The 27,561-nt window shown below is 35.3% G+C and overlaps 1 protein-coding gene across 1 annotated transcript in view; it reads right to left on the reverse strand.

Annotated features, from left to right (window-relative positions):
* Positions 1 to 27,561, reverse strand: part of KLHL29 (kelch like family member 29) — a 1,611,012-nt gene that overhangs the window by 1,177,226 nt on the left and 406,225 nt on the right. Inside the window, exon 3 of the mRNA XM_053709637.1 lies at positions 25,281 to 25,374. The gene's annotated coding sequence lies outside the window, so the exon portion shown is untranslated. The remainder of the gene's footprint in view (positions 1 to 25,280; positions 25,375 to 27,561) is intronic.

A 27,561-nucleotide genomic window follows, 5' to 3' on the forward strand; every position in this document is an offset into this window, starting at 1 on the left:
AAAGAGCAGATAATTCAGAAACTCTTCTGGCAGAAGAGATGGCCAAAAGGAACAAAACTTTCCAAGAAAGTAATTTAATGTCCAATGAATGCATAGGTTCAAACGGAGGAGCCTGAAGAGCCCTCAGAACCAAATTCAAACTCCAAGGAGGAGAGATTGACTTAATGACAGGTTTTATACGAACCAAAGCTTGTACAAAACAATGAATATCAGGAAGATTAGCAATCTTTCTGTGAAAAAGAACAAAAAGAGCAGAGATTTGTCCTTTCAAGGAACTTGCAGACAAACCTTTATCCAAACCATCCTGAAGAAACTGTAAAATTCTCGGAATTCTAAAAGAATGCCAGGAAAAATGATGAGAAAGACACCAAGAAATATAAGTCTTCCAGACTCTATAATATATCTCCCTAGATACAGATTTACGAGCCTGTAACATAGTATTAATCACAGAGTCAGAGAAACCTCTTTGACTAAGAATCAAGCGTTCAATCTCCATACCTTTAAATTTAAGGATTTGAGATCATGATGGAAAAAAAGGACCTTGCGACAGAAGGTCTGGCCTTAACGGAAGAGTCCACAGTTGGCAAGAGGCCATCCGGACAAGATCCACATACCAAAACCTGTGAGGCCATGCTGGAGCTACCAGCAGAACAAACGAGCATTCCTTTAGAATCTTGGAGATTACTCTTGGAAGAAGAACTAGAGGCGGAAAGATATAGGCAGGATGATACTTCCAAGGAAGTGACAATGCATCCACTGCTACCGCTTGAGGATCCCTGGATCTGGACAGATACCTGGGAAGTTTCTTGTTTAGATGAGAGGCCATCAAATCAATTTCTGGAAGTCCCCACATTTGAACAATCTGAAGAAATACCTCTGGGTGAAGAGACCATTTGCCCAGATGTAACGTTTGGCGACTGAGATAATCCGCTTCCCAATTGTCTATACCTGGGATATGAACCGCAGAAACTAGACAGGAGCTGGATTCCGCCAATACCAGAATTCGAGATACTTCTTTCATAGCCAGAGGACTGTGAGTCCCTCCTTGATGATTGATGTATGCCACAGTTGTGACATTGTCTGTCTGAAAACAAATGAACGATTCTCTCTTTAGAAGAGGCCAAGACTGAAGAGCTCTGAAAATTGCACGGAGTTCCAAAATATTGATCGGTAATCTCACCTCCTGAGATTCCGAAACCCCTTGTGCTGTCAGAGACCCCCACACAGCTCCCCAACCTGTAAGACTTGCATCTGTTGAAATTACAGTCCAGGTCGGAAGAACAAAAGAAGCCCCCTGAACTAAAAGATGGTGATCTGTCCACCACGTCAGAGAGTGTCGTACAATCGGTTTTAAAGATATTAATTGAGATATCTTTGTGTAATCCCTGCACCACTGGTTCAGCATACAGAGCTGAAGAGGCCGCATGTGAAAATGAGCAAAGGGGATCGCGTCCGATGCAGCAGTCATAAGACCTAGAATTTCCATGCATAAGGCTACTGAAGGGAATGATTGTGACTGAAGGTTTCGACAAGCTGATATCAATTTTAGACATCTCTTGTCTGTCAAAGATAGAGTCATGGACACTGAATCTATCTGGAAACCTAAAAAGGTTACCTGTGTCTGAGGAATCAATGAACTTTTTGGTAAATTGATCCTCCAACCATGATGTTAAAAAAACAACACAAGTCGATTTGTATGAGATTCTGCTAAATGTGAAGACTGAGCAAGTACCAAGATATCGTCCAAATAAGGAAATACCACAATACCCTGTTCTCTGATTACAGACAGAAGGGCACCGAGAACCTTTGTAAAAATTCTTGGAGCTGTAGCTAGGCCAAACGGCAGAGCCACAAACTGGTAATGCTTGTCTAGGAAAGAGAATCTCAGAAACTGATAGTGATCTGGATGAATCGGAATATGCAGATATGCATCCTGTAAATCTATTGTAGACATATAATGCCCTTGCTGAACAAAAGGCAGGATAGTCCTTACAGTTACCATTTTGAATGTTGGTATCCTTACATAACGATTCAATATTTTCTAGATCCAGAACTGGTCTGAAGGAATTCTCCTTCTTTGGTACAATGAAGAGATTTGAATAAAACCCCATCCCCTGTTCCAGAACTGGAACTGGCATAATTACTCCAGCCAACTCTAGATCTGAAACACATTTCAGAAATGCTTGAGCCTTCGCTGGGTTTACTGGGACACGGGAAAGAAAAAATCTCTTTGCAGGAGGCCTTATCTTGAAGCCAATTCTGTACCCTTCTGAAACAATGTTCTTAATCCAAAGATTGTGAAACGGAATTGATCCAAATTTCTTTGAAAAAACGTAATCTGCCCCCTACCAGCTGAGCTGGAATGAGGGCTGCACCTTCATGTGGACTTAGGAGCTGGCTTTGATTTTCTAAAAGGCTTGGATTTATTCCAGACTGGAGATGGTTTCCAAACTGATACCGCTCCTGAGGATGAAGGATCATGTTTTTGTTCCTTGTTGTGACGAAAGGAACGAAAACGATTATTAGACCTAAATTTACCTTAGCTTTTAAACCTGTGGTAAAAAAGTTCCTTTCCCTCCAGTAACAGTTGAGATAATAGAATCCAACTGAGAACCAAACAATTTATTACCCTGGAAAGAAAGGGAAAGCAGAGTAGACTTAGAAGACATATCAGCATTCCAAGTTTTAAGCCATAAAGCTCTTCTAGCTAAAATAGCTAGAGACATATACCTGACATCAACTCTAATGATATCAAAGATGGCATCACAAATAAAATTATTAGCATGGCAAGAGCAGAGACAGCCCCATCAACCTTAGGGATTTTGTCCCAAAAACTCTAATCTGTCAGATGGCACAGGATATAATTGCTTAAAACGTTTAGAAGGAGTAAATGAATTACCCAAATTATTCCATTCCCTGGAAATTACTTCAGAAATAGCACCAGGGACAGGAAAAACTTCTGGAATAACTACAGGAGATTTAAAAACCTTATCTAAACGTTTAGATTTAGTATCAAGAGGACCAGAATCCTCAATTTCTAATGCAATTAGGACTTCTTTAAGTAAAGAACAAATAAATTCCATTTTAAATAAATATGAAGATTTATCAGCATCAACCTCTGAGACAGAATCCTCTGAACCAGAAGAACCATTATCAGAATCAGAATGATGATGTTCATTTAAAAATTCATCTGAAAAATGAGAATTTTTAAAAGACTTTTTACGTTTACTAGAAGGAGGAATAACAGACATAGCCTTCTTAATGGATTTAGAAACAAAATCTCTTATGTTATCAGGAACACTCTGAGTATTAGATGTTGACGGAACAGCAACAGGTAATGTAACAGTACTAAAGGAAATATTATCTGCATTAACAAGTTTGTCATGTCAAACAGTACAAACAACAGCTGGAGGAACAGATACCATAAGTTTACAGCAGATACACTTAGCTTTGGTAGCTCCAGCACCAGGCAGCGATTTTCCAGAAGTATCTTCTGACTCAGTTTCAACGTGGGACATCTTGCAATATGTAATAGAAAAAACAACATATAAAGCAAAATTGATCAAATTCCTTAAATGACAGTTTCAGGAATGGGAAAAAATGCCAGTGAACAAGCTTCTAGCAACTAGAAGCAATAAATAATGAGACTTAAATAATGTGGAGACAATAGTGACGCCCATATTTTTTTAGCGCCAAAAATGACGCACACATTATTTGGCGCCTAAATGCTTTTGGCGCCAAAAATAACGCCACATCCGGAACGCCGACACTTTTGGCGCAAAAGAACGTAAAAAATGACGCAACTTCCGGCGACATGTATGACGCCGGAAACAGAAAAAAAATTTTGCGCCAAAAAAGTCCGCGCCAAGAATGACGCAATAAAATGAAGCATTTTCAGCCCCCGCGAGCCTAACAGCCCACAGGGAAAGTCAAATTTTAAGGTAAGAAAAAAAAAAAAATGATTTATTCATTTGCATTATCCCAAATATGAAACTGACTGTCTGAAATAAGGAATGTTAAACATCCTGAGTCAAGGCAAATAAATGTTTGAATACATATATTTAGAACTTTATAAAAAAGTGCCCAACCATAGCTTAGAGTGTCACAGAAAATAAGACTTACTTACCCCAGGACACTCATCTACATGTTGTAGAAAGCCAAACCAGTACTGAAACGAAAATCAGCAGAGGTAATGGTATATAAATAAGAGTATATCGTCGATCTGAAAAGGGAGGTAAGAGATGAATCTCTACGACCGATAACAGAGAACCTATGAAATAGACCCCGTAGAAGGAGATCATTGAATTCAAATAGGCAATACTCTCCTCACATCCCTCTGACATTCACTGCACGCTGAGAGGAAAACCGGGCTCCAACCTGCTGCGGAGCGCATATCAACGTAGAATCTAGCACAAACTTACTTCACCACCTCCATAGGAGGCAAAGTTTGTAAAACTGATTTGTGGGTGTGGTGAGGGGTGTATTTATAGGCATTTTGAGGTTTGGGAAACTTTGCCCCTCCTGGTAGGAATGTATATCCCATACGTCACTAGCTCATGGACTCTTGCTAATTACATGAAAGAAATATAGTTTTTGTCTATATTATAGTAGCGCAGTAATTTTATATCTAATAAAGTTGATATATAGTTTTTGTCTATATTATAGTAGCACAGTAATTTTGTATCAAAGTTTATATATAGTTTGTCTATATTATAGTAGCACAGTAATATTGTATCTATTAAAGTTTATATCCACAGATAGATATAATTTTTTTTTTTATCTAATTGAGTATATTTTTATTCTACATTTTGAGAAATATTTCTGCGGGCACCCATGCTAAAATCAATTATCAATTCTGGAAATAACATGAAAAACAAAATTGTTCTTTAATTACAAAGCATACATTTATAAACAACTTTCCAATTTAGCTTTATTATCAATTTTGCTTTATCCTCTTGATATCCTTTATTGAAGGAGGAGCAATGCCCTACTGGAAGCTAGCTGAACACATCAGTAAGCCAATGAAAAGTGGCATATACATACTTGCAGCCACCAATCAGCAGCAAGCTTCTATCTTGTGAGACTCCCTAGGTATGCTTTTCAACAACGGATATCAAGAAATCTAAGCAAATTAGATAATAGTAGGAGATTGGGAAGTTGTTTAAAATGATATGATCTATCTGAATCATGAAGGAAAAATGTTTGGTTTTATGTCCCTTTAAACATGTATCCCTTACATTTTAAATGTTTCTGTTCATTACTTCATTGAACATATGGTTATATTTATAAATATCTTTTATTCATCTAAAACATGAGAGAGAAAAACTAACTTTAGTAACTAAAATGTTAAGATGTATGCCAGGTGCCTTGTATCTTCCTATGCCAAGTGAAAACAAAGTAGGGTTAAAAAAAATATACTAAGCAAGAGAATTAAAAACACTATACAAATAAGCTTGAAGCCTTTTAAACGTTAAAAGTATTTTTTTCAGATTTGTATTATTAAACCCATTAAAGGGACACTGAACCCAAATTTTTTCTTTAGTGATTCAGATAGAGCATGCAATTTTAAGCAACTTTCTAATTTACTCCTATTATCAAATTCTTTTCATTCTCTTGGTATCTTTATTTGAAATGCAAGAATGTAAGTTTAGATGCCGGCCTATTTTTGGTGAACACACTGTGTTGTTCTTGCTGATTTGTGGGTAAATTCACCTACCAATAAACAAGTGCTTTCCATGGTCCTGAACCTTTTCAAATAGAGAAAGCAAGAGAACGAAGAAAAATTGATAATAGGAGTAAATTAGAAAGTTGTTTAAAATTGCCTGCTCTATCTGAATCACGAAAGAAAAAATTTGGGGTTCAGTGTCCCTTTAAATTGTATACAAAATATGTCGAGTGCTTGTTCTGTATGCCTTATGAGTGATGTCCTGTGTAATAGGGAGCACATACAGACCAACATCTTCAAATCTAATTTTAGAGTTATATATGGGAAACTCTCTGATAAATACATACTGCACACCATAACAATCTGATTCCAAGTGAGAGGTCACATGACATACAGTTATATATGGGGAAACTCTCTGATAAATACATACTGCACACCATAACAATCTGAGAGGTCACATGACATCTTGCGAGCAATGTAAACATGCAATTTCTAAGCACATTTTCAGATTTTAAGAAGTAAAAGGGGGGGAAGGCATTGACGTTGTGCCTATTTTTAAGCAAATATGAAATCTATACAGGCATGAGACCACCAATACAAAAATACACTTCTTTCAAATAAGGGATGACCAACATGATTTTAGATATAATTTGGTTGATAAATACAATGTGAATATTATACACTTTTCTTTCATCAAAAATAACATTTATTTGCAACCTCACATTTTTATTAACCCCTTAACGACCACAATGTACCCTGTACGTCGCTGGTCGTTCTTGGGTGTAATAGCGTGACAGCGCTATTATACCTTCGCCCCTTACTGCTGGCCACCAGAAATAGTGCAGTCTCGCCGCTTTGCTGATTGGGGCAGCTTAAATAGAAAATTTGTGTTTCTTCAGCACAGGAAGATTTATTTAAAAAATAAAAACAAAACAAAGCACTGCAATCCATTATCAAGTGTTATATTTTAGATGCAACAGAGAAAATCTTTGAGTGAGTTTTATGCATCTTTAAAAAATTGAGTGGGTATTAAAATAGATTGATAGATGGCAGATAAATATAGTATAAGTTTAGCTACACTGAGGTTTTTATTTTATTTTTTTGTCCCATACTCAAAATAATTTACTTCAGAAGTCCATGCCCATTTTTTTTCTCACTAGGCAGAATTAACTCAGGATCTATGGAGTACATGAATTTTTATTAAACTGTGACAGTCACCCACTTCCTTTATATGGTCAGGCACATTGCTACTTGTCTGAACTTCAAATGATATGCATGTATAAATGTATTACTGCCTGTGACAGATAATAACTATTCTCAATCCCTTTCCTCAGTGGGCACCTCTTAAAATGCCTCAAAATTAAGATTAATGAGTATAGGGAATCGCTCACCATAGCACAGAATATTAAATGGGGATGGATGATTCCAGAACTGGTCACAGCTATTCTGCGCGTGCATTGTGACTTTAATAAAACAACTGAGTATCTATAAAAGATCTGTATATTTATTAACAGAGTTTACAAAACAAGCGGAAAGCTTATTATTTTATTGCCAGTCTGGAGGCTGGCTACACACATAGCAAACTCGCAAGGGGGTCCGAGGACAACTTTTTTCAGAAGCTGTAAAGAAATAAATACGATCCACATTTATTTCAGCTTTATGTGTCACTATAGGAGGTTGTGTATAAAGTAGGAAATTAAACAGCAAAGCACTGAATCCTGGTGCGTACATTTTCAGGATAATATTTATAGTATTTAAAAGAGATTTGTTTTTACTTAGAAGTGTTCTGACAGAATTTTTTTTTTAAAGCAAAGGGTCACATGGTAATCAGGGTATTTTTAGTGATGCATCAAAAAGACGTAGCGCCAAATTAAGCTTTTAGTGATTTCAGTAATTGCTTAAAATAACACATTTACTATATATATATATATATATATATATATATATATATATATATATATATATATATATATATATATATATATATATAAAGAAAAATATTTCACTACATTAAAAATATAAAAAAAAGGAATGTTGCCCAAATCTTATACAAGAAAAGGAAATTAATGCTTACCTGATAAATGTATTTCTTTTACGATACGACAAGTCCACGGATTTCATCCTTACTTGTAGGAAATTGTTGTTCCTTCATTATGTCCTAATCCTTCTTCTAAGAAGGAGCGTCTGTTGCATAACTTGGACGTGGTCCGTGCCTTGAAGTTTTACTTACAGGCAACTAAGGATTTCCGTCAATCATCTTCATTATTCATTGTTTTTTCTGGCAAGCGTAGGGGTCAGAAAGCTACGGCTACCTCTCTTTCTTTTAGGCTGAAGAGTATCATCCGCCTGGCATATGAAACTGCTGGACAGCAGCCTCCTGAAAGAATTACGGCTCATTCTACTAGGACTGTGGCTTCCTCGTGGGCATTTAAAAACGATGCTTCTGTTGAACAGATTTGCAAGGCTGCAACTTGGTTGTCTCTTCATACTTTTTCCAAATTTTACAAATTTTATACTTTTGCTTCTTCTGAGGCTAGTTTTGGAAGAAAGGTTCTTCAAGCAGAGGTGACTGAAGTTTATAAAAATAAGTACATAACTGTCTTGAAAAATGACAGGGTAGGCCGTGGACTCGTCGTATCGTAAAATAAATAAATTTATCAGGTAAGCATAAATTTCCTTTTCTTTTACAAGATACGACGAGTCCACGGATTTCATCCTTACTTGTGGGATACAATACCAAAGCTATAGGACACGGATGAAAGGGAGGGACAAGAAAGAGACCTAAACGGAAGGCACCACTGCTTAAAGAACCTTTGTCCCAAAACTAGCGTCAGAAGAAGCAAAAGTATCAAATTTGGAAAATTTGGAAAAAGTATGAAGAAACGACCAAGTTGCAGCCTTGCAAATCTGTTCAACAGAAGGATCGTTTTTAAATGCCCATGAGGAAGCCACAGCCCTAGTAGAATGAGCCGTAATTCTTTCAGAAGGCTGCTGTCCAGCAGTTTCATATGCCAGGCGGAGGATACTCTTCAGCCAAAAAGAAAGAGGTAGCCGTAGCTTTCTGACCCCTACGCTTGCCAGAAAAAACAATGAATAATGAAGATGATTGGCGGAAATCCTTAGTTGCCTGCAAGTAAAACTTCAAGGCACGGACCACGTCCAAGTTATGCAACAGACTCTCCTTCTTAGAAGAAGGATTAGGACATAATGAAGGAACAACAATTTCCTACAAGTAAGGATAAAATCCGTTGACTCGTCGTATCTTGTAAAAGAAATAAATGCTAAACAAAATGAAGTATTTAAAGGGACACTCAATCAAAATTAAACTTTCATTATTCATATAGAGCATGCTATTTTAAACAACTTTCCAATTTACTTCCATTAACAAAATGTGCAGTCTTTTTATATTTAAACTTTTTGAGTCACCAGCTCCTACTGAGCATGTGCAAGAATAAGTGTGTATGCATTTGTGAACGGCTGATGGTTGTCACATGGTACATATATGCATTTGTGATTGGCTGCTGGCTGTCACATGGTACAGGGGGAGTGGAAAAAGACATAACTTTTAAAATTGTCAAAAAAAAATCCACTACTCATTTGAAGTTCATTTGCATTGTCTTGTCATCTTGCATTTGTTGATTATGCAAATCTACTGTGCTGACGGGTCCTTTAAATCAGAGATTAGCCAGCAAATAAGATGCCAATGTTTTTTCTTTAAACAATATTAGTTGTGTTGCTAATATATTGAAAAGAAAACTATAAAGTTTTAGTGTCCGTAAAGCAGTGTGTGCCACCATGTTACAACCTGTTTGCTTCTCTGCTGAGAACAACCAGGCACACCTATAAGGGGGTCACTAGAATGTAAAACAAGTGCCTGTGTGCAATATAGAAATGCTAATACTGGAGTCTGCACTTTTAACAAGAATTGGAAAACTCACAATTTATAGGATGAAATTACAGGAAAAGGGGAAAATACAAAATGTATATTGTATTTTACTAACACTGTGAATCATCCTATGGGGGGTACTTTACCTAATGTCACTAATATACCGGCCTTCTATGATGAAAGCCTTATTCGCCAGATGTTAGCTATATTGAGACCATAACATACATACAATTAGTTTAACTAAAATGGCACAGGAATATAAGCAAACAAAATCAGATGCACTCTTTAATGGAATTAAATACATATATATATATATATATATATATATATATATATATATATACTGTATCTTCTACTATATACTGTAGACTGCACTGTATCTTGTGTGTGTGTGTGTGTGTGTGTGTGTGTGTGTGTGTGTGTAAATCCCCACCTTTTTTTTTTTTACCACAAATTACTATGTTCCCTGTCTGTAAGTTCTAATCTTCTCTGCCTGTGTCTTTGGTTTGGTTTTGTATTCTAAAAAATAAATAGTCTATATTAATTTAAACAACTGATATTACCTTTCTGATTAGAGTACTGTGCTATATTTCTGAATGTACTATGTACATAAAAGTATTAAATATGATATAAATCTACCTTTAGGTTGCATGTTTAGGCTGTATAATGACATGTAAATATATAGTCTAAATGGCAAAGGATATTGTTATTTACACTTGGTCCAATCCCCTCTCCAAACTGTCCCATATCCTCCTTCTTTCCCACAAGTGCCTAATTTTCTTATATACTGTAGACTGCACTTTAGCATATCATACCACTAATACTAAACTAATATTAGATCCTTTATTAAACCTCTGCACAGTTGCTTTTTATTCACAAGTACTGTAAAAGAAACAAGTTCACATGAGACCCATGTAACTCAGACTTAAAATGTTTTGGTTTGTGACACTTTTCATCTGTCAAAGACTATAAAATAAAATGGAGGAAACTGACCTCTGTAATTATAGTTCCCTTTTGTTCGCTGATAGCCTCAATCATGCAGTGAGCGAATTTCCACATTGCTGTTACATCGTGGACAAGTTTTGGCAAATCATCTTTGCTCTTTGAGATGTCTGCGGGCTTGTCACTTTGTAACAAGCAGTAAAATAATGCTTCTAGTTTAGTCTTTCTTTTGCTTTTGAAGTTAACACACAGGACGTCTAGCTAGAAAATAGATACCCAGATCTATCCCTTTATTATGGTATAAACAAAACTACCTAGGAGCCAAAGTATTTTAAATCATCAAGAAAAAAACATTAAAGATGCTCAGTATTACAATAAAACATAGACAACTAGAAAAGCAAGTTTTAACAGCAGACAACAATTAGAAGGTCCATCAAGTCTGCCCATTTCCCTGCTGATTTGTAAACATAACGTTACAATTTACTTTTCTTATCAAATTTGCTTTGTTCTCAGTATTCTTTGTTGGAAAGCATAGCTAGGTAGGCTCACGAGCAGCAATGTTCTAATGGGAGCTAGCTGATAATTGGTGGTTGCACATATTGGCCTCTTCTCAGTGGCTCACTCAATGTTTTCAGCTAGCCCCCTCAGTGTATTGTTGATCCTAAGCCTACACTTCAACAAAGGATAGACACTAAGAGAAAATTTTATTTGAAAATAGAAGTTATTTAAGATGCTTTAGTCTTTCTGGGAAAAATCCATCTATCATATCCACTCTCCCTCCTCTCTTCTCTAAGCTAAAAACCTATTAAAGGGACATTGTACTGTAAATTGTTCACTTTAATGTGTTTCTATATGCATTTTAATTGCTGGAGCGTATTCAATTCTATACAAATAGGTCCTTTACCTTTATGTTTTCATTTCTTACCAACAAGCTATGATTGTCATGTTTGGAAGCAAATGTTCTGAATGTTCTGAATGTTAGTGATTTCAGTGGTTTAGAGAGAATGAGTGAGTCTGGATGTTTGTGAAGTGATTTTAAAATAAAAGTTGACAATTATATGAATATACATTAAGCATTAAAGGGCCACTGAATAAAAAGCATAATCAACAAATGCATAATAAAAATAAAATTCAATAACACCTAGGGCTCCATTTATTAAACAGTGAATGCTGCTTCGGAGGCGCATCGTTATAGGCTCGCCTGAAACGGGAGTTAAGAAACAGCGGTCATAAGACTGCTGCTCCTTAGAATCATCCAGATCCGATCGGAATGATTGTAAAAACCCCTGCAAGCGGCCAATTGGCTGCCAGTGAGTAGGGGGCAGCATTGCACAAGCATTTCACCAGAAATGCATGTGCAATGTTAAATGCGGACAACGTACAGCGAATCATGTCCACCTAATATATGATAAATCTACCCTCTAGTCTCAAATAGTTCTTACATTTAAATAAGCAGTAGATTTCTGACAAATTTCAAAGTTCCGTTCATTAGCAGAGACCTTGTATTATGTGACAGCAATCAAGCGACCCCAAAACGCATAAACTTATATACTGTGAACTCCTGCACATGCTCAGAAAGCGTGCATATAAAAAGATTAGGCATATTTTGTTAAAAAAAGTAAACTGGAAAGTTAAAATTCTTCCTGAAACATAAACATTTCGTTTGACTTTAATGTCCCTTTAAAATAAAATAAAACAAACTAACAAACAAACAAACAGTATTCAAGTAGAAGCAGTAGAGGAAGAGTTAAAAAGAATTAGGGGGCAATGTGAACCCTGGTCTGTTTGGTGGAAACCCCTTTAGCATATTAATTAAAGGGATGTGATACCCAAAAACTTTGTTTGTGACTCAGACAGAGCAAACCATTTAAAAAAAAAAAAAACTTTTCAGTTTAATTATATTATCAAATTTGCTTTTCTCCCATGATATTCTGTGTTGAAGAGATACCTAGGTAGGCATCTGGCACACTACATGGCAGGAAATAGTGCTGCAATCTAGTGCTCTTGTAACTGGATACCATTCTTGCAATACTGCCGCAATATAGTTCTCCAGACATAGGCCAGCTCCTGAGCATATATGCATACTTTTCAACAAAAGATACCAAGAGATAGAAGAAAAAGCAGTTTTTAAAATGTAAATGTTTTTTAAAATTGCATGCTCATGAACGAAATTCTTTGGGTTTCATGTCCCTTTAAGAGAGGCTGTGTGTAAATTTCAATCTCAAAATTGTGCAATTTTCACTGAAATCTGTAACAAAGCAGAGGAGGAAACAGGAACTGTCCTATTCCGAAGAATAATTTTCCTTTTCTCTTGCACTAATGTCTGACTCTTCCAACCTACTAATAGCAAATGCAGATCCATTGATTTTATATTGCAGCACATTCAGTTCTTTTAAATGTATCTTGCGATTGTAGCTTTTGTGACAGATTTGTATTACTCAGATATAATGCTCATCTCAACCAAATTAAACGTAAATTCTCTGTTTTATTAGAGCTGTTAAGGACTTAAAGGGATATAATACTCAAACATTTTATTTAGTGATTCAGATAGAACAAACAGCTTTAAACAACTTTCAAATGTATTTCTATTATCAAATTGACTTGATTATCTTGGTATCTGTTGTTAAAAGGCATATCTAGGTAGGCTCAGAAGTGTTCATTTGTCTTAAAGGGACAGTCAACACCAGAATTTTTGTTGTTTAAAAAGATAGATAATCCCTTTATTACCCATTCCCCAGTTTTGCATAACCAACACAGTTATATTAAGTAGTCAGTACCTAGGGCTTGGTAATGTGTTTACTTCCATATTCACTATGAGTGCTGCTATATGTGTAATAGCATTTATTTAACGTTAATGACATATTACAGACTTATTCATTGGTTATTCACATAATTTTATGACACAAATTAGATTTTGCATGCAGATTCTTTTAGAGATTCACAACATTGTTTCATGCTATTTTTGAGAAACCACAGCTCATTCAGTGCCCTTGTGTTGTTTACTCTGCAGAGAGTTTAGAAACTCTGGTTTTGGCCTTTTTCTTTAGTTGTTGTTGTTTTTTTACTCAAAAGCAAATAATGTTTAATGTCCTTTTGAAAACATAATACGTCAGTGCTTTTGATGTTTATATCCTGTCGTTTGTACATGTTACAGATAGATAGATAGATACAGAAAGAGATAAGAGATAGATGATATATAGATAGATAGATATAGATAGATAGATGATAGATACAGAAAGAGATAGATGATAGATATAGATCGATAGATGATAGATATAGCAGATAGATATAGATAGATAGATATAGCAGATAGATAGATAGATAGATAGATACAGAAATAGATATATAGACAGACAGAAAGATATATAGATAGATACAGAAAGAGATATATAGACAGACAGAAAGATTGATAGATAGATAGATAGATAGATAGATAGATAGATAGATAGATAGATAGATATAGCTGATAGACAGATATATAAATAGATACAGAGAGAGACAAATTATAGATAGAGATATAGATAGATTGAGATGGATAGACAGACAGTAGATATTTCATTTAATAAATCTTTTCATTTTGTAATTTAGAGAAGAGACTCCAGATACAGAGTGTGTGTTCTCTCAGCTCTGCATTTATTATATGTTAATAATTATACACCCATGACACAGTCATTTGTCTGCATGTCCTTTGTGTTTGTAGCCATTGTACATTTCTCCTGCCTCATCAGTAATGTATTGGAATTGCATTTGCCGTTGGTGTTTATTAAACAGTAACATATTTAGTGACAAAGTAGCCAGTGGTACAATGAGAACAAGAGTTGTGCAGCAATCAATATTTATACAGATCAATACAAAATGAGTTAAAGAGCTTGCTCATGAGAAGCTACAATCCAGAGAAGATTGCAATTTTACTTCCAATGGGGAGTTTTTGAGAATATATCTAAAACATATTATTTTGTATTATTATTTTAGTATATGTCTCTCAAACAAAGCTGGGCAGTATGAAGTTTTGTGCAATGACTGTAAGAGGGAAGATAAACATTTACAACATGATACCTAAAAGTCTTCTTTCAAGATTCAGACGAACATTTAATTGTAAACAATTTTCCAATTTATTTCTATTATAAATGTTCTTCATTCTCTTTGTATCCTTTATTGAAGGATCATCAATGCAATACTGGGAGCTAGCTGATTGCATCAATAAGCCAATGATAAGGGGTATATATCTGCAGCCACCAATCAGCAGATAGGACCCCGCTCCTGAGCCTACCTAGGTATGCTTTTAACATAGGATACCAACAGAACAAAGAAAATTAGATAATAAAATAAATTGGATTTTTTTTTTTCAAATTGTGTTCTATATTTCTGATTTGCAAAATTATGTAACGTGAGCTAGCAGAGTGACAATATTAAATGACTGAAAAGTACGTCCTTTACAATACAGTGCAAAAAGAAAATTCTATAATATGTTAGAAGATTTTATTATTGCACATTTGCTTGCATATAAACCTAACACATTTGGTTAAACACATAGTTAAAGTCAGCTCCAGGGCTGCAATACACTACTGGGAGCTAGAACATATCTAAAAATATCAGGTGAGCCAATAAAAAGAGGCATATATATGTAGCCACCAATTACCAGCTAGCTCACAGTAGTGGAATGCTGCTCCTGAGCAGGTGTAATGTCCCTTTAATCACCTCACGGCCACAGAGGTCTGCAATACACTGCTACAAAACGCAAATGGGTTAATGATGTTTTGATTATCAGTGAATATTTTAAAGTTGAGCTGAGTTTGCAGATTATACTTCATATTCACTGCGCGCTCTACAAGCCTTTACACGCCCAGAGGCAATGGGCTTACTTTTACATTTAACTTCACACAGCTGGAAGTCACAACGTTCCCAGAACACTGTGCTCTGCTTGGCTTCCAAGCTAGCAACCAAATGACAGCTTTTTATCTGCGAGATGTAAGAGCAAAAAATAGACTGCAGACCTGGGTATTTAGAGGACACAACTTTAATCTCCTACTTAAAAATTGTTAATACTTTTTTTTTTTCCAGTTCTTCAGATTTACTCAGACAATCTGCTATTATAATGTTTTAAACAAATTCAAATGTAAAAATGTAATACTTCAATAGTTATAAGTCACACAAGTATTTGTGCAGCAACTAAATTCTACCCAGAGAACTGGGGAGTTCATTTGTTTGAAATAGCTCTTAGGTACTTTTAAAGCCATTTATAAAGGAAATTACTGTACTTGGAAATGTGAATTATCGTTGCTGAAAAAAAAAATGAACATCCCCAGGAAGAAAATACTCAGAAGAGCTCTTTGTGTACATACCAGACCAAGCAAATCACATTGTGTGTGTGCGTGCGTTATAATCTCTGTATGTAAAGCATTCAAATACAAGTTGTTCACTTTGCCATTATAACAATTTAATAAAATAAGAAGCAACACAATTTGAAATAAAAAGAATAAAGTTATATGACATTTTGTACTTTGCTAAATAATTAGCAAATGATCTTTCATTAAAGAGACAGCAAATATATCTCGAAACCGTGTTTCAAAGTGACATTATTGAATTCACAGTCATGAATTCTCGTTCCAGTATACAAGTTCAATAATTTAAGTGCAGGCATTTTGAAACACACTCTCTTGACCATATTGGACTTTGCGTGCATGGAGCATGTTCCTTTAAAAAAACTTATGAAAGGCGCAATCTCATTTAAGGGTCTCCTAGGCAGATACAATGTAGCAAAGCAGAGGGTTCGTGATTAACAGTTTAACTTATGTTAAAATCCAGTTAAAGAAGATATTCCTTTGTATAGAAACTATTAGTCGCTAGAATTTGCCACTTTTTCAGGATATAAAATTAATTTCCAGAAAACAGAAATTTATTGGTTAAACAAGAATAACGACTCCTTTTAAGGAAGCTAAAAGATCATTTACTTATCTAGGAATTAAACTATCCAAAAATATTAACGAGTGGTATGATTTTAACTACCCCCCAGTTTTTCTTAAGATAAAGCATGACATGGAAAAATGGGCCAAATTCAAGTTATCATTGACTGGCAAAATAATTTTAATAACAATGCTGCTGTTTCCTAAACTGTTTTATCTTATGCAAAACCTCCCAATTAGTATTACAAAAAAAGGACTTAATAGCCTACAAACAGGCAGTGTCACAATTTTTACGGGGAGGGAAATGGAGAGCCATTGCATTTAAGAAACTTTCACTCTTTAGAACTGATGGGGGGTTTGCAATGCCCGACACTGAAATATATAATTTAGTATGCGTTAGAAAGATAGCACTGGATTGGTTAGTGGGAACATTATATTTAGAGGAAGTTTTAACACAACCCTTGCAGCCCTCCTACACACAGCAGCTGATAAAAGTCCCTGTAAAATTGGACAACTTAAGGTTATACATAAAGTAATAGAGGCATGGCACAAAATACTTAACATTTTAGGGATTAATCCCTCATTCTCAAAGTATTTACCTTTTGGGGTAAATCCTAACTGTATACCTGCACTAAATTCTAAAATCTTTAAAAACTGGGCATCAAGATGATTAAAATTTGTATATCAATTTATAGACAAAGAAACAAATACGTGTATTATTATTATCGGTTATTTGTAGAGCGCCAACAGATTCTGCAGCGCTAAAAACAAATGCGGAGTACAACAAAACAATTATAGGGATCAAATGGGTAGAAGGCCCTGCCAAGAGTTGCACTGTTGTAGTCAGCTTTTAAGAAGGTGATCTACAAACAGCTGGACTCTTAGGCTTTCATGCTAAGGGAGTTCAGGGGATAGCAATGGAGGAGTGGAACTGGTATAAAGTAAGGTTAGCATAGGTTGTATGCATCCCTGAACAGTGGAGTCTTTAGGGAGCGCTTGAAGCTTACAAAACTAGGGGAGAGTCTTGTGTAGCAAGGCAGAGCGTTACATAAGATGGGAGCCAGTCTGGAGAAGTCCTGTAAATGGGAGTGCGATGAGGTAATCAGAGAGGAGGAGAGTAGGAGGTCATGAACAGAGTGATGGGGATGGGAGGGAGAGTTGTCAACAGTTATAGAGTTATGTAAAACTTTCGCTGCCTTACAACAAGAATTTGAAATTTTGAATAGCACATTTTTTGCATATCTTCAGGCGCGTCATTATGTCCAACATTCTGTGGACGACAATATTTCTGAGGAAACATGGAGTACTGTGGAACCTGCCTTAAAACTCTTTAAGGTGGGTAAATACTCAATCTCGTTATTATACAAGATAATTATATCTACACTTGGAAAAAATAATTAGCAATACTTATCTTCTATCTGGCAACCCCAGCCCCCCCACCCCACCCAGAGAGAATTCAAGAAAGTTTTAACTTTATAGATGCAGCTACAATTTCTACCTCATGGAGGTAAACACATACAACATTTATTAATAAAGCATATATTACACCTGAAGTGAAGGCTAGATGGTCAAGAATCGGGATAAACTGCCCAACATGCAAAACTGTAAAGGCAGATCTATATCATTGTTTTTGGGGTTGCATTAAAATAAAAAAAATTTTGGTTTAAGATAAATAACTGGATCAACAGACTTAGTTTAAACAATACTCAAATAACCGACAAAGATGTTTTCTTCTTTGCTGACCCAGCAGAAAACCCTCTCAAAAACATTAAACCTTATAATTATAACAGGCAGACTCTTGATTTTAAAATACTGGAAATCTAGCAAAACCCCCTCCCTAAGAGAGTTTCGACAGAAACTTAAAAACCAAATTATAGTGGAGCAAATGGATATCTCAGTAAGCTCCGAAATCCAAATCAAACTTTTTTTTCAAAAATGGACAAATATTATCCATGATTTTACTGAGGGTATACAGATACAACTAATTGCACCTTTTAGGGGCTCTATATACCTTGAAACGGCCATTGCAAATAATGAATACCCGAGAGGATAAATAGGTGAGAGGGGAGCGAGAAATAGGAGGACTTTCCCCTTTTTTTTTTCTCGTTCTCTTTTTCTTTTATATAAAACTGGACTACTTATACTATGCTTTGGTATAAGTCAGTTAAAAAATACCCCAACAATATATCAAGAAAGTTTTTTTTGTTTTCCTCCTTTTGTCTTTTGATGACTTGTATTTGCAGCTGAATCTATTGGGGACCTGATAGAATTGTCCTGTTTCTTTTGTGTTCTTCTTTACTTACCCCTTACGCACCGCAAAAAACTATCTTGATTTGTTTTGTTTGTGATCAATTTAAAGCACCCTGCGTGGCGCAATAGATATGCTGAGTATGAATATGTATTATATTGTTGGATTATAAATAAAGATAATAATAAAAAAAGAAACCATTTGTCGCTTTCTTGTTTTTAGTTGATGCCAAAATAGAAATTGTGCTTTAACGAAACAGCAGATGTTGTCAAAGTTGAAAAGTGGCCATATAACAATACAAAAATGGTGCATAGTCTGCCCATCCTGACAGCAAAAAATATGTATTCAGCTGAGTGATTGATCCCCTTTTAAAACACAATTTAAAAGACGCCAGTACTGTTAGTGACAATTATGACAATGCAAGTGTGACTTATAATCAAATATTAAAATTAAAATCATGCTATTAGTGAATATAGAAGTATGCCCATCATCCTGAGACATATATGACATTCATTTGATCAATGTGATGAGGATGGATTTAGATTACAGTAGGTTAATGTCACACATGTAAATTACAATTTTCCTCTCACCCTGAACAAAGGGGTTATTTGAATAGACCTTTAGTGTAACCTAAAAAAATGTGAATGGGCAATATTATCAGTCAGTTTTGTGTGACCTCCCAGTTTCTATTTCAAGAACAGGTACTTAAAGGGACAGTTTACTCAAAAATTTTCTCCCCTTTAATTTGTTCCCAATGATCCACTTTACCTGCTGGAGTGTATTAAATTGTTTACAAGTAGCTCCTTTACCCTTATATTGGCATTTGAAATTGTTAATTTAGCATGTGGTATCCCCACCTATTCTGAAAGTTTGTGGCCGCGCGTACCAGGTATAGATAAGCTTTGTAAACACAGCCAGCAGAAGAAATTACACTCCCAGTCGGATATAGCAGAGATAAGGTAATACAATGTTGATTTTCCATTGTTCTCTCAAAGTACTGGTGATTGTTTTAAGGACAGATATAAGATAAAGAAGCAGTTATATGTGCACAATGTGATACAGTAATGAGATCTGATTATACCTACAAGCTCAACCCATTTTATTAGGCTGTGGCTTCAAAACACAAAATCAGAGCTTTAATATTCACAAATAAACCTTAAAAATCTAATTTTCAGACATTTTTACTCTGCAGTTGGTAAAAAAAGCAATTGTAAACACATTAAGGGAAAAACTATTTTACAGTATACTGTCCCTTTAACACACAAAAAGGCCTTTTCAGGAGCTTTTCTGATGAAAACTCACCTTAGGGTTTTTAACAAAGAAAATCATATTGCATTGTGATCACTCCAGAAAATTGACGACTAATTCAGTCAGAAAGCCAAATGCCTTTTCGGGAGTAGAGTTTGTCTTTTCAAAAACAACTGCAGCAAATAAGATGTTAATTTGTTTTTAAAATGTTTATACTTGGCTGATTATGTTATGTTATACAGTCACAATGTGTTTACTGTCCCTTTTCATATATATAGAGTGGTCTCAGTCCAACCCAAAAAAAATATTATTTAGTTATTCGTTAACTTTAACCGTTTTTATATTTAACTTGTGTTAAAGAGACATTAAGGAACATTTTAACTAAACTACACATCAGTACATTTCAGTTTTGCTTTGAAGTAGTTTTGTAACACAAATGAATTATCAAAAATACTTGTAGTAAAAATACAGTTTCTGTTTTTATATGTTTTTATATGGAGCATTTGTACGAATGCCACGTGTATTACTGCTTACAAGTTATGTGCTATTGCTGACTCTCTGAGCAGAAAGAAGCAGTCATTGCAAATACATGAGACAGACAGACAAACAGATGTCATGTGAATGATAAAAGTAATCAGTAAACCATTAATAGCTTACTCAAAGCCTTTTGCTACTAAACGTGTGCTAGAAAACAATATAATACGTATCTTACTATCTATCCATTCTGTCTTATCACATATGCAACATCAGACAAGTATTTATCTTAATTCTACCCCTTAATATACATACATATTTGTCTGGCTAGAATTATATCATTTCTGTACAGAAATATAATATTTTTGGGGCACAGCTTAGTCCATCTGCTGTAGAAATGTGCCCTTACATTAAATATTGCAATGTTGGCCTGGTAGAGAAACCCTAAGGGCCACATTTATGCATAACACAGAGACTTCAGGGCTGCCTGTAGCCTAAACAGTCAGCCCTCCGAACTGTCCGCTTGTGCAGACAAGTTGCTGATTCAAACTACTTCAGACAGCAATATTTCCATTTAACATATCCGTATTGACAGAACAAAACAGGAGGTAATAATGCAGACAAACACTGCTGGCTGTGGGACCTCTCTCCTTCTGTTTCTGTTCCATCATATCATGTGCATGTCACTGCCGAGCGCGAGGGGAGGGGGTAACGCTGTAACTGCCCTCTCTGTACCTCTCCCTGGCCTGCTTATGACTAATAGCTCTCACAGATAGACAGGAGATCACAGACACCTATAATCATCATCAGGGCACAAAGTGATTGTCTAATGTGACATCTGCTCTTGATGGAACACAGAGCCAAGCATATAGATCCAGTCTCTTAGCAAGTATTATAACTGCTGCAATAAATCCGAAAGCTCTCGCTCATTCCACACCTGTCCTAAGAATTAAATGCGTTTTCATAATTTACAATATGTTTAATAGAGTTTCACACAGATGCTTGAAAGCCTGTCCGCAAATTGCAATGTCCTCCAAAATAACTTTCTTATTAGGTGCAGTATCAATAAACAAGTAATAGGGCTCTGAGAATCGGGGCTATGGACCATGACTTGCAATATCAACAGAAAAATGTGCCTTATAAAATATAATGTTTGTTAATAGGACATAGCAGTCAGAGAACGTGATTAGCTGAAAAAGGACGAGGTGGGTAAATAGCATAGCAGCAAAGCGTAAGCAGTATTTTATGGCTTATTTAACAAAATATTTCAGAAAAATCAATGATACATTGTTGTGAGCAATTTTGTTTTCTTTAAATTACTTTACCCCTGCTACAAAGTTTCTTTAGAATCCATCTTAAAGCTCTGCAAATTTTGGCCTCAAAACTCAAAATATGATGTAACGTTATGATGCTGCTAGTATATCTGCAAACAATTCTGTTCAATGAACCCTGATTATCCATGCAACATTTTGTTTATAAGTCCAGTAAAAGTCAGCCAATTCCTTTTAAACTAATCTGTAACAAGTCAGTTAAAAGTACCTATTCTCAAAAAGTTGCCTGGTTTTAAAAATTAAAATAAAGATTTGACAAAAAGACAACATCTGACCAAAATGTCTTAACATAAGTCTGATTGGCTGGATGTTTTTTTTATTTTTTTTTTATTTTAAGTGAGTTTACAATGAGTTTAAGCAGTAAAACCTGTGTACCTGTGTAAAAATAATTACATTAAAAATTTATATGAATATCACATTTTTAAAAATACTTTCAGTATAAATAAGACATTTGTATTTGTTGATTTGTTTGCTCAACTAATGGTGAATATGGCCGCTGGCAGCAGCATTCGCCTATTTTAGGAGCTGGATAAATTCATACAAAAGTGCAACACACAAAGATCTGTACAAATCAAGATCTTCATACATTGCTCCTTCACACAAACATATCTGGTTAAAAAAGAAAGAAAAAAGGAACATTAATACTGCTGCTCACAGTCATGTTTGGTATCTGTTGAGCAAACAAATCAACAAATGCACATGCATAAAAGTATTTAATATGGGTATATGTTAAAAAATGAAGCAGCCCTTTAATCATTTTTTAATCTGGCATTTTTAATTAACTTAATAAATGTATGCCAAGCATTTACATCTGAGGATTGTGATGCCCTAAGTATGCATGTAGATAGGTGATGGGCTTAAAAACCTAAAGAGAGCTGTATTTCACAAGATTAAATCAAGTCAGTTGCAATTCAGTTATTTGTGGATAGCCTTAAGCTCCAACCCTTGTTTGCAGGTAACTAATTGTGTAAGAGCAGGGCTTGTCAATCATCCCAGACAAATTAGTTTATGATGCTTTAAAGTGGTTGCCCCTTAGGGCTCGCTTCCATTGAACTGTTAAAAATGGAACCGTAAGCTACCGAAGCGGCCGAAAAGGTTTCCGCTTTGCGTGCGGTCGCTCTTTTCGTGTAGGTGTAAGTTAGCGTTGTGTTAACGCTTCCACCCGATGCTGGTTTTCTAAAACATTAATAGGTTACTATGGTGACCCGACCTTACACTACACTCGATCGCATATACCTAACGCATGCGCAATATCTACCTCTCAACTGCAACTTCCACACCACAATACCTAATGTATTAACCCCTAATCCACCAACCCCCATATCGCAAAGTATCTATTTAAACTATTAACCCCTAATCCACCATGCCCCATAGCAAATAACGTAATAAATCTATCAACCCCTAAACCGCCAACCCCTCACAATGCAATTAACCTCATTAAGCTATTAACCCCTAAACCGCCATGCCCCAGAACGCAATCTAGCCATTTAAACTATTAACCCTTAATCTGCCATGCCCCACAACGCAATCTAGTCATTTAAACTATTAACCCTTTAACCACCATGCCCCTATATCGCAAATAACTAATCACTAAGCCCCATAACCTAACACCCCCTAAATTAACTCCATTACATAAATTAAAATAATCCTAAATTACAATTAAAATAAAAAATTACTTTAAAAATTTAAAAAAATTTAAATTCATAAAATAATAAACCAAATTTTCAAAAATAAAAAAATTATACCTAATACCTATGAAAATAAAAAAAGCCCCCCAAATAAAAACACCACCTAATCCAGTACTAAACTACCAAGGGTCTTTTGTAGGGTTTGCCCTAAGTTAAACAGCTCTTTTACCTTTAAAAACACTAAGTCCCCCGTCTAACAGTAAAACCTCCCACCCAAGAAAATCCCCCAAATAAAATTAAAAAAAAAACCTAAAAAATCCTAAACTACCCATTGCCTCTATTGGCTGATTTAAATTTGAAGAATCAAATCAGCCAATAGGAATGAAAATGATGCCATATTTAAACGCGTAACTTGCATTCAATATTTAGTGTACGGCGGTTATTGTACGAAGAGGATCCTTCACGCTCCTTGGTTCCGTGGTCGCCGGTCTTCAGTTCCGCGGTCCTGGATGAAGAAAGAAGAGGTTGCCACTTGGAAGAAGACTTCACCACCGGATTTCAGGAACCGTGAGTACCTATCTGGGGGTTAGACTTTTTTTTTTTTTTTTAAGATTAGGGATTCTGGACAATTGTAAAAGAGCTGAATGCCCTTTTAAGTGTTAGGTTTTTTTTTAAGGCAAAAGAGCTGTTTAACTTAGGACAATGCCCTACAAAAAAAGGCCCTTTTACGGGCTATTGGTAGTTTAGTTTTAGATAAGGAAGTGTTTTTAGGGGTTTTTTTTTTGGGGGGGGGGCTTTTTTTAATTTTCATAGGGATTAGGTTTAATTTTTTTATTTTTGATAATTTGGTTTATTATTTTATGTAATGTTAGACTTTTTAATTTTTTGTCATGTTCGATTAATTTAAATTTAGTTTTTTTACTTTTAAAGTAATATTAGGTTTTTTATTTTAATTGTAATTTAGGATTATTTAGGTAATGGGGTTAATTTAGGGGGTGTTAGGTTAGGGGGCTTAGTAATGAGTTATTTGCGTGGGGTTTGGCGGTTTAGGGGTTAATAGATTTCTTAGGTTAATTATGATGTGGGTTAATGGTGGATTAGGGATTAATAGATTTATTAGGTTAATTGTGATGTGGGTGAATGGCAGATTAGGGGTTAATAGATTTATTAGGTTAATTGCGATGTGGGTGAATGGCAGATTAGGGGTTAATAGATTTATTAGGTTAATTGCGATGTGGGTGAATGGCAGATTAGGGGTTCATAGTTTAAATAGATACTTTGCGATATGGGGGTTGGCGGATTAGGGGTTAATGGTTTAAATAGATACTTTGCGATATGGGGGCATGGCGGATTAGGGGTTAATGGTTTAAATAGATACTTTGAGATATAGGGGCATGGCAGATTAGGGCTTAATAGTTTTAATAGCTAGTTTGTGTCAGATATGATCGAGATGATTGACACCCCTCACATTAATAAATCGGCCCCATATGTGTTTAGTTTAGCAAATAAAAGCCATTTTTAATACATCTCTATAATATGAAACCATTATGTATACGTCTCTCTCACAAACTGAACCAGGAATAAAACTGAACTTGTGTTTTATTAAATAATAAACAATAACTCAAATAAGCTGTTTGATAGAGTAATCAGGCTTTTCTTTCATGTAAATGTCTTCAAATTTGGGTCTATTTTTTGCTGTGCATGATTAATAGTTTAATAGCCAATTACAAAGTTACTTTGTTACTTATTCTACAGGGAACAAAAGCAGATTATATTAAACAAGTATGTTATTAAATTCAATGCTGTCATTTTGTGGCTAAAACCAAGTACATGTTGTTGACAGAGTTGGAGATTTTTATACAAAGCCTTAGCTTTCCAACTAAAAAAGGTTATATTGTATTGTTTAAATGAATGCAGTTACACTAATAATAATATGGAAATGAGAGAACTGTTACCTAGCAGATGATTTGCGGTTTTGCAGTTCAGCACAGCACCTCCTTCGGGAGTTACATTTCCTTCATAAATCGCTAAATTCTGCTTCTTCAGAGTCTATGAGGAAAATAAGAGAAAAAGATGATTGGAAAAACTGGAAAAACACTACTGCAATTTAATAATATCAATATATTTATCAATTCAAAAACTCATATATATCCATGAAGTGAGAAATCTTCAGCAGTGGGGATATACATTGTTATATTTTAGTTTTCTGTATTCCATGAGTTATATACCAGAACACAGGAGCATGAGTAGGTTTTAAACAGCTCTGGGCCTTAGTCCAAGACACAACTTAAAGGGACATGAAACCCAAATTTTCTCTTTTATGCTTTAGAAAAAGCAGCAATTTTAAACAAATGTCTAATTGACTTCTATTATCTATGTTGCTTCATTCTCTTGTTATCCTTTGTTGAAAAGCATATCTAGATAGGCTCAGTAGCTGCTGAATGATGGCTGCACATAGATGCCTTGTGTGATTGGCTCACCCATGTGCATTGCTATTTCTTAAACAAAGGATATTTAAAGAATTAAGCAAATTAGATAATAGAAGTAAATCGGAATGTTGTTTAAAATTGTATTCTCTATCTGAATCATGATAGATAGTTTTTGTGTTTAATGTCCCTTTAATGGCTCTATCAATGATTCAGTGACTTGTCTCCTTCCCTGATTATCCACAGCAGACTTTAGGTATATTGTCTATAGTCAGATACATTGAGATATCTCTTTCTAAAGAAAGAAATCCCTTTGTAAAACATTCATGCAACTGTATTAATGTAATAACACGCCCCTTTAATATTTAAAGGGAAATTTTTAATATATGCATCACAAATTAATCCCTACATGTGGATACAAAATAAGAGCCAACTTACAAGTGGTTTGCTATTTAGAACTTTTGCCCAAGCACAAATACCACTTCTAATGCACACAGGTTAGCGAGCACTTTACATGTTGAAATTAAATTGTTTGCATGCAAGCAAAACCCGACGTGCAATAACTTCAGGACTTCGGATATTGCCCAATCAACGCTCTCCCCATGACACTTTTGTTGTAGCTAAAACACTGATTGGAGAACAATTCAAACCTTTAGCTCAAAAAAAAGTTTACTTTTGAAGTGGCCGATGAATTGCAGGGAATTTGAATTTCATATCTATATTAAAAAGTCAGTTATAGCGCAACTTCATTACAACTGATAAAATAAACTCCATCTAAAATATCACTAACATTCCAGATATGATTTTAAAAAGGGGAGAGTTTACCATCACTTTAATATCCAGAAACGTCTAAAATAAGTTAAAATAGTTAGTGGTGGGGAAGCCAAGTCCTAATAAAAAAAAACCTCAACCTTGATACTCCTTAAAGGGGCATGAAACCCAAAAAATCTATTCCATGATTCAGATAGAGCATTCAATTATTAACAACTTTCCAATTTACTTCTATTGTCTAATTTGCTTCATTCTCTTGGTATCCTTTGTTGAAGGAGCAGCAATGCATTACTGGGAGCTAGCTGAACACATTGAGCCAATGACAAGTCAGCAGCTATCTCCCAGTAAAATTGAATACTCTGTAAATCTAAATCATGAAACAAAATGTTTGGGATTCATGTCCCTTTAACCTAAATCAACAATTTCATAAGAGCCAATTAACATATAGTTAGAATTTCATATAATTGTTCTCTAAACTGAGGATAATCAACCTCTGTTGAAGTTTTTCTAATTCTAAATCCCCTTGGGGCACTTCGTTTTGAAAGTCAAAATTAAACGTTCTTGATACAAACAGAGCTCGTCATTTTTCCAAAGTCCTTTTAATATCAAATGTGTTTTGTTCTCTGAGTATCCTTTGTTGAAGAGTAAACAAGGTAGGCTATACTAAACAAAGTTTATAATAGAATTAAACTGAAAAGTTATGTAAAATGTCACACTATGGCCTCTATATAACAAGGTCTTGTGGACCTCGCTGAATACGGAGAGCAATACTCTCTCCGTATTCAGCATTGCACCAGCAGCTTTCAAGAGCTGCTGGTGCAACGCCGCCCCCTGCAGACTCGCAGCCAATGGGCCGCCAGCAGTGGGGTGTCAATCAACCCGATCGTACTCGATCAGGTTGCTTTCCGGCGATGTCTGTCCGCCTGCTCAGAGCTTGATAGATAGGCCCCTCTATTTAATCAATTTAAGTGTAAGTTGAGCTTTATTGCCCTTTTAAGTGCTCATGTACAAACACATACTGTCCCACTCACACTTCACA

The sequence above is a fragment of the Bombina bombina genome, chromosome 4 (genome assembly GCF_027579735.1).
Source record: "Bombina bombina isolate aBomBom1 chromosome 4, aBomBom1.pri, whole genome shotgun sequence".
NCBI lineage: Eukaryota > Metazoa > Chordata > Amphibia > Anura > Bombinatoridae > Bombina > Bombina bombina.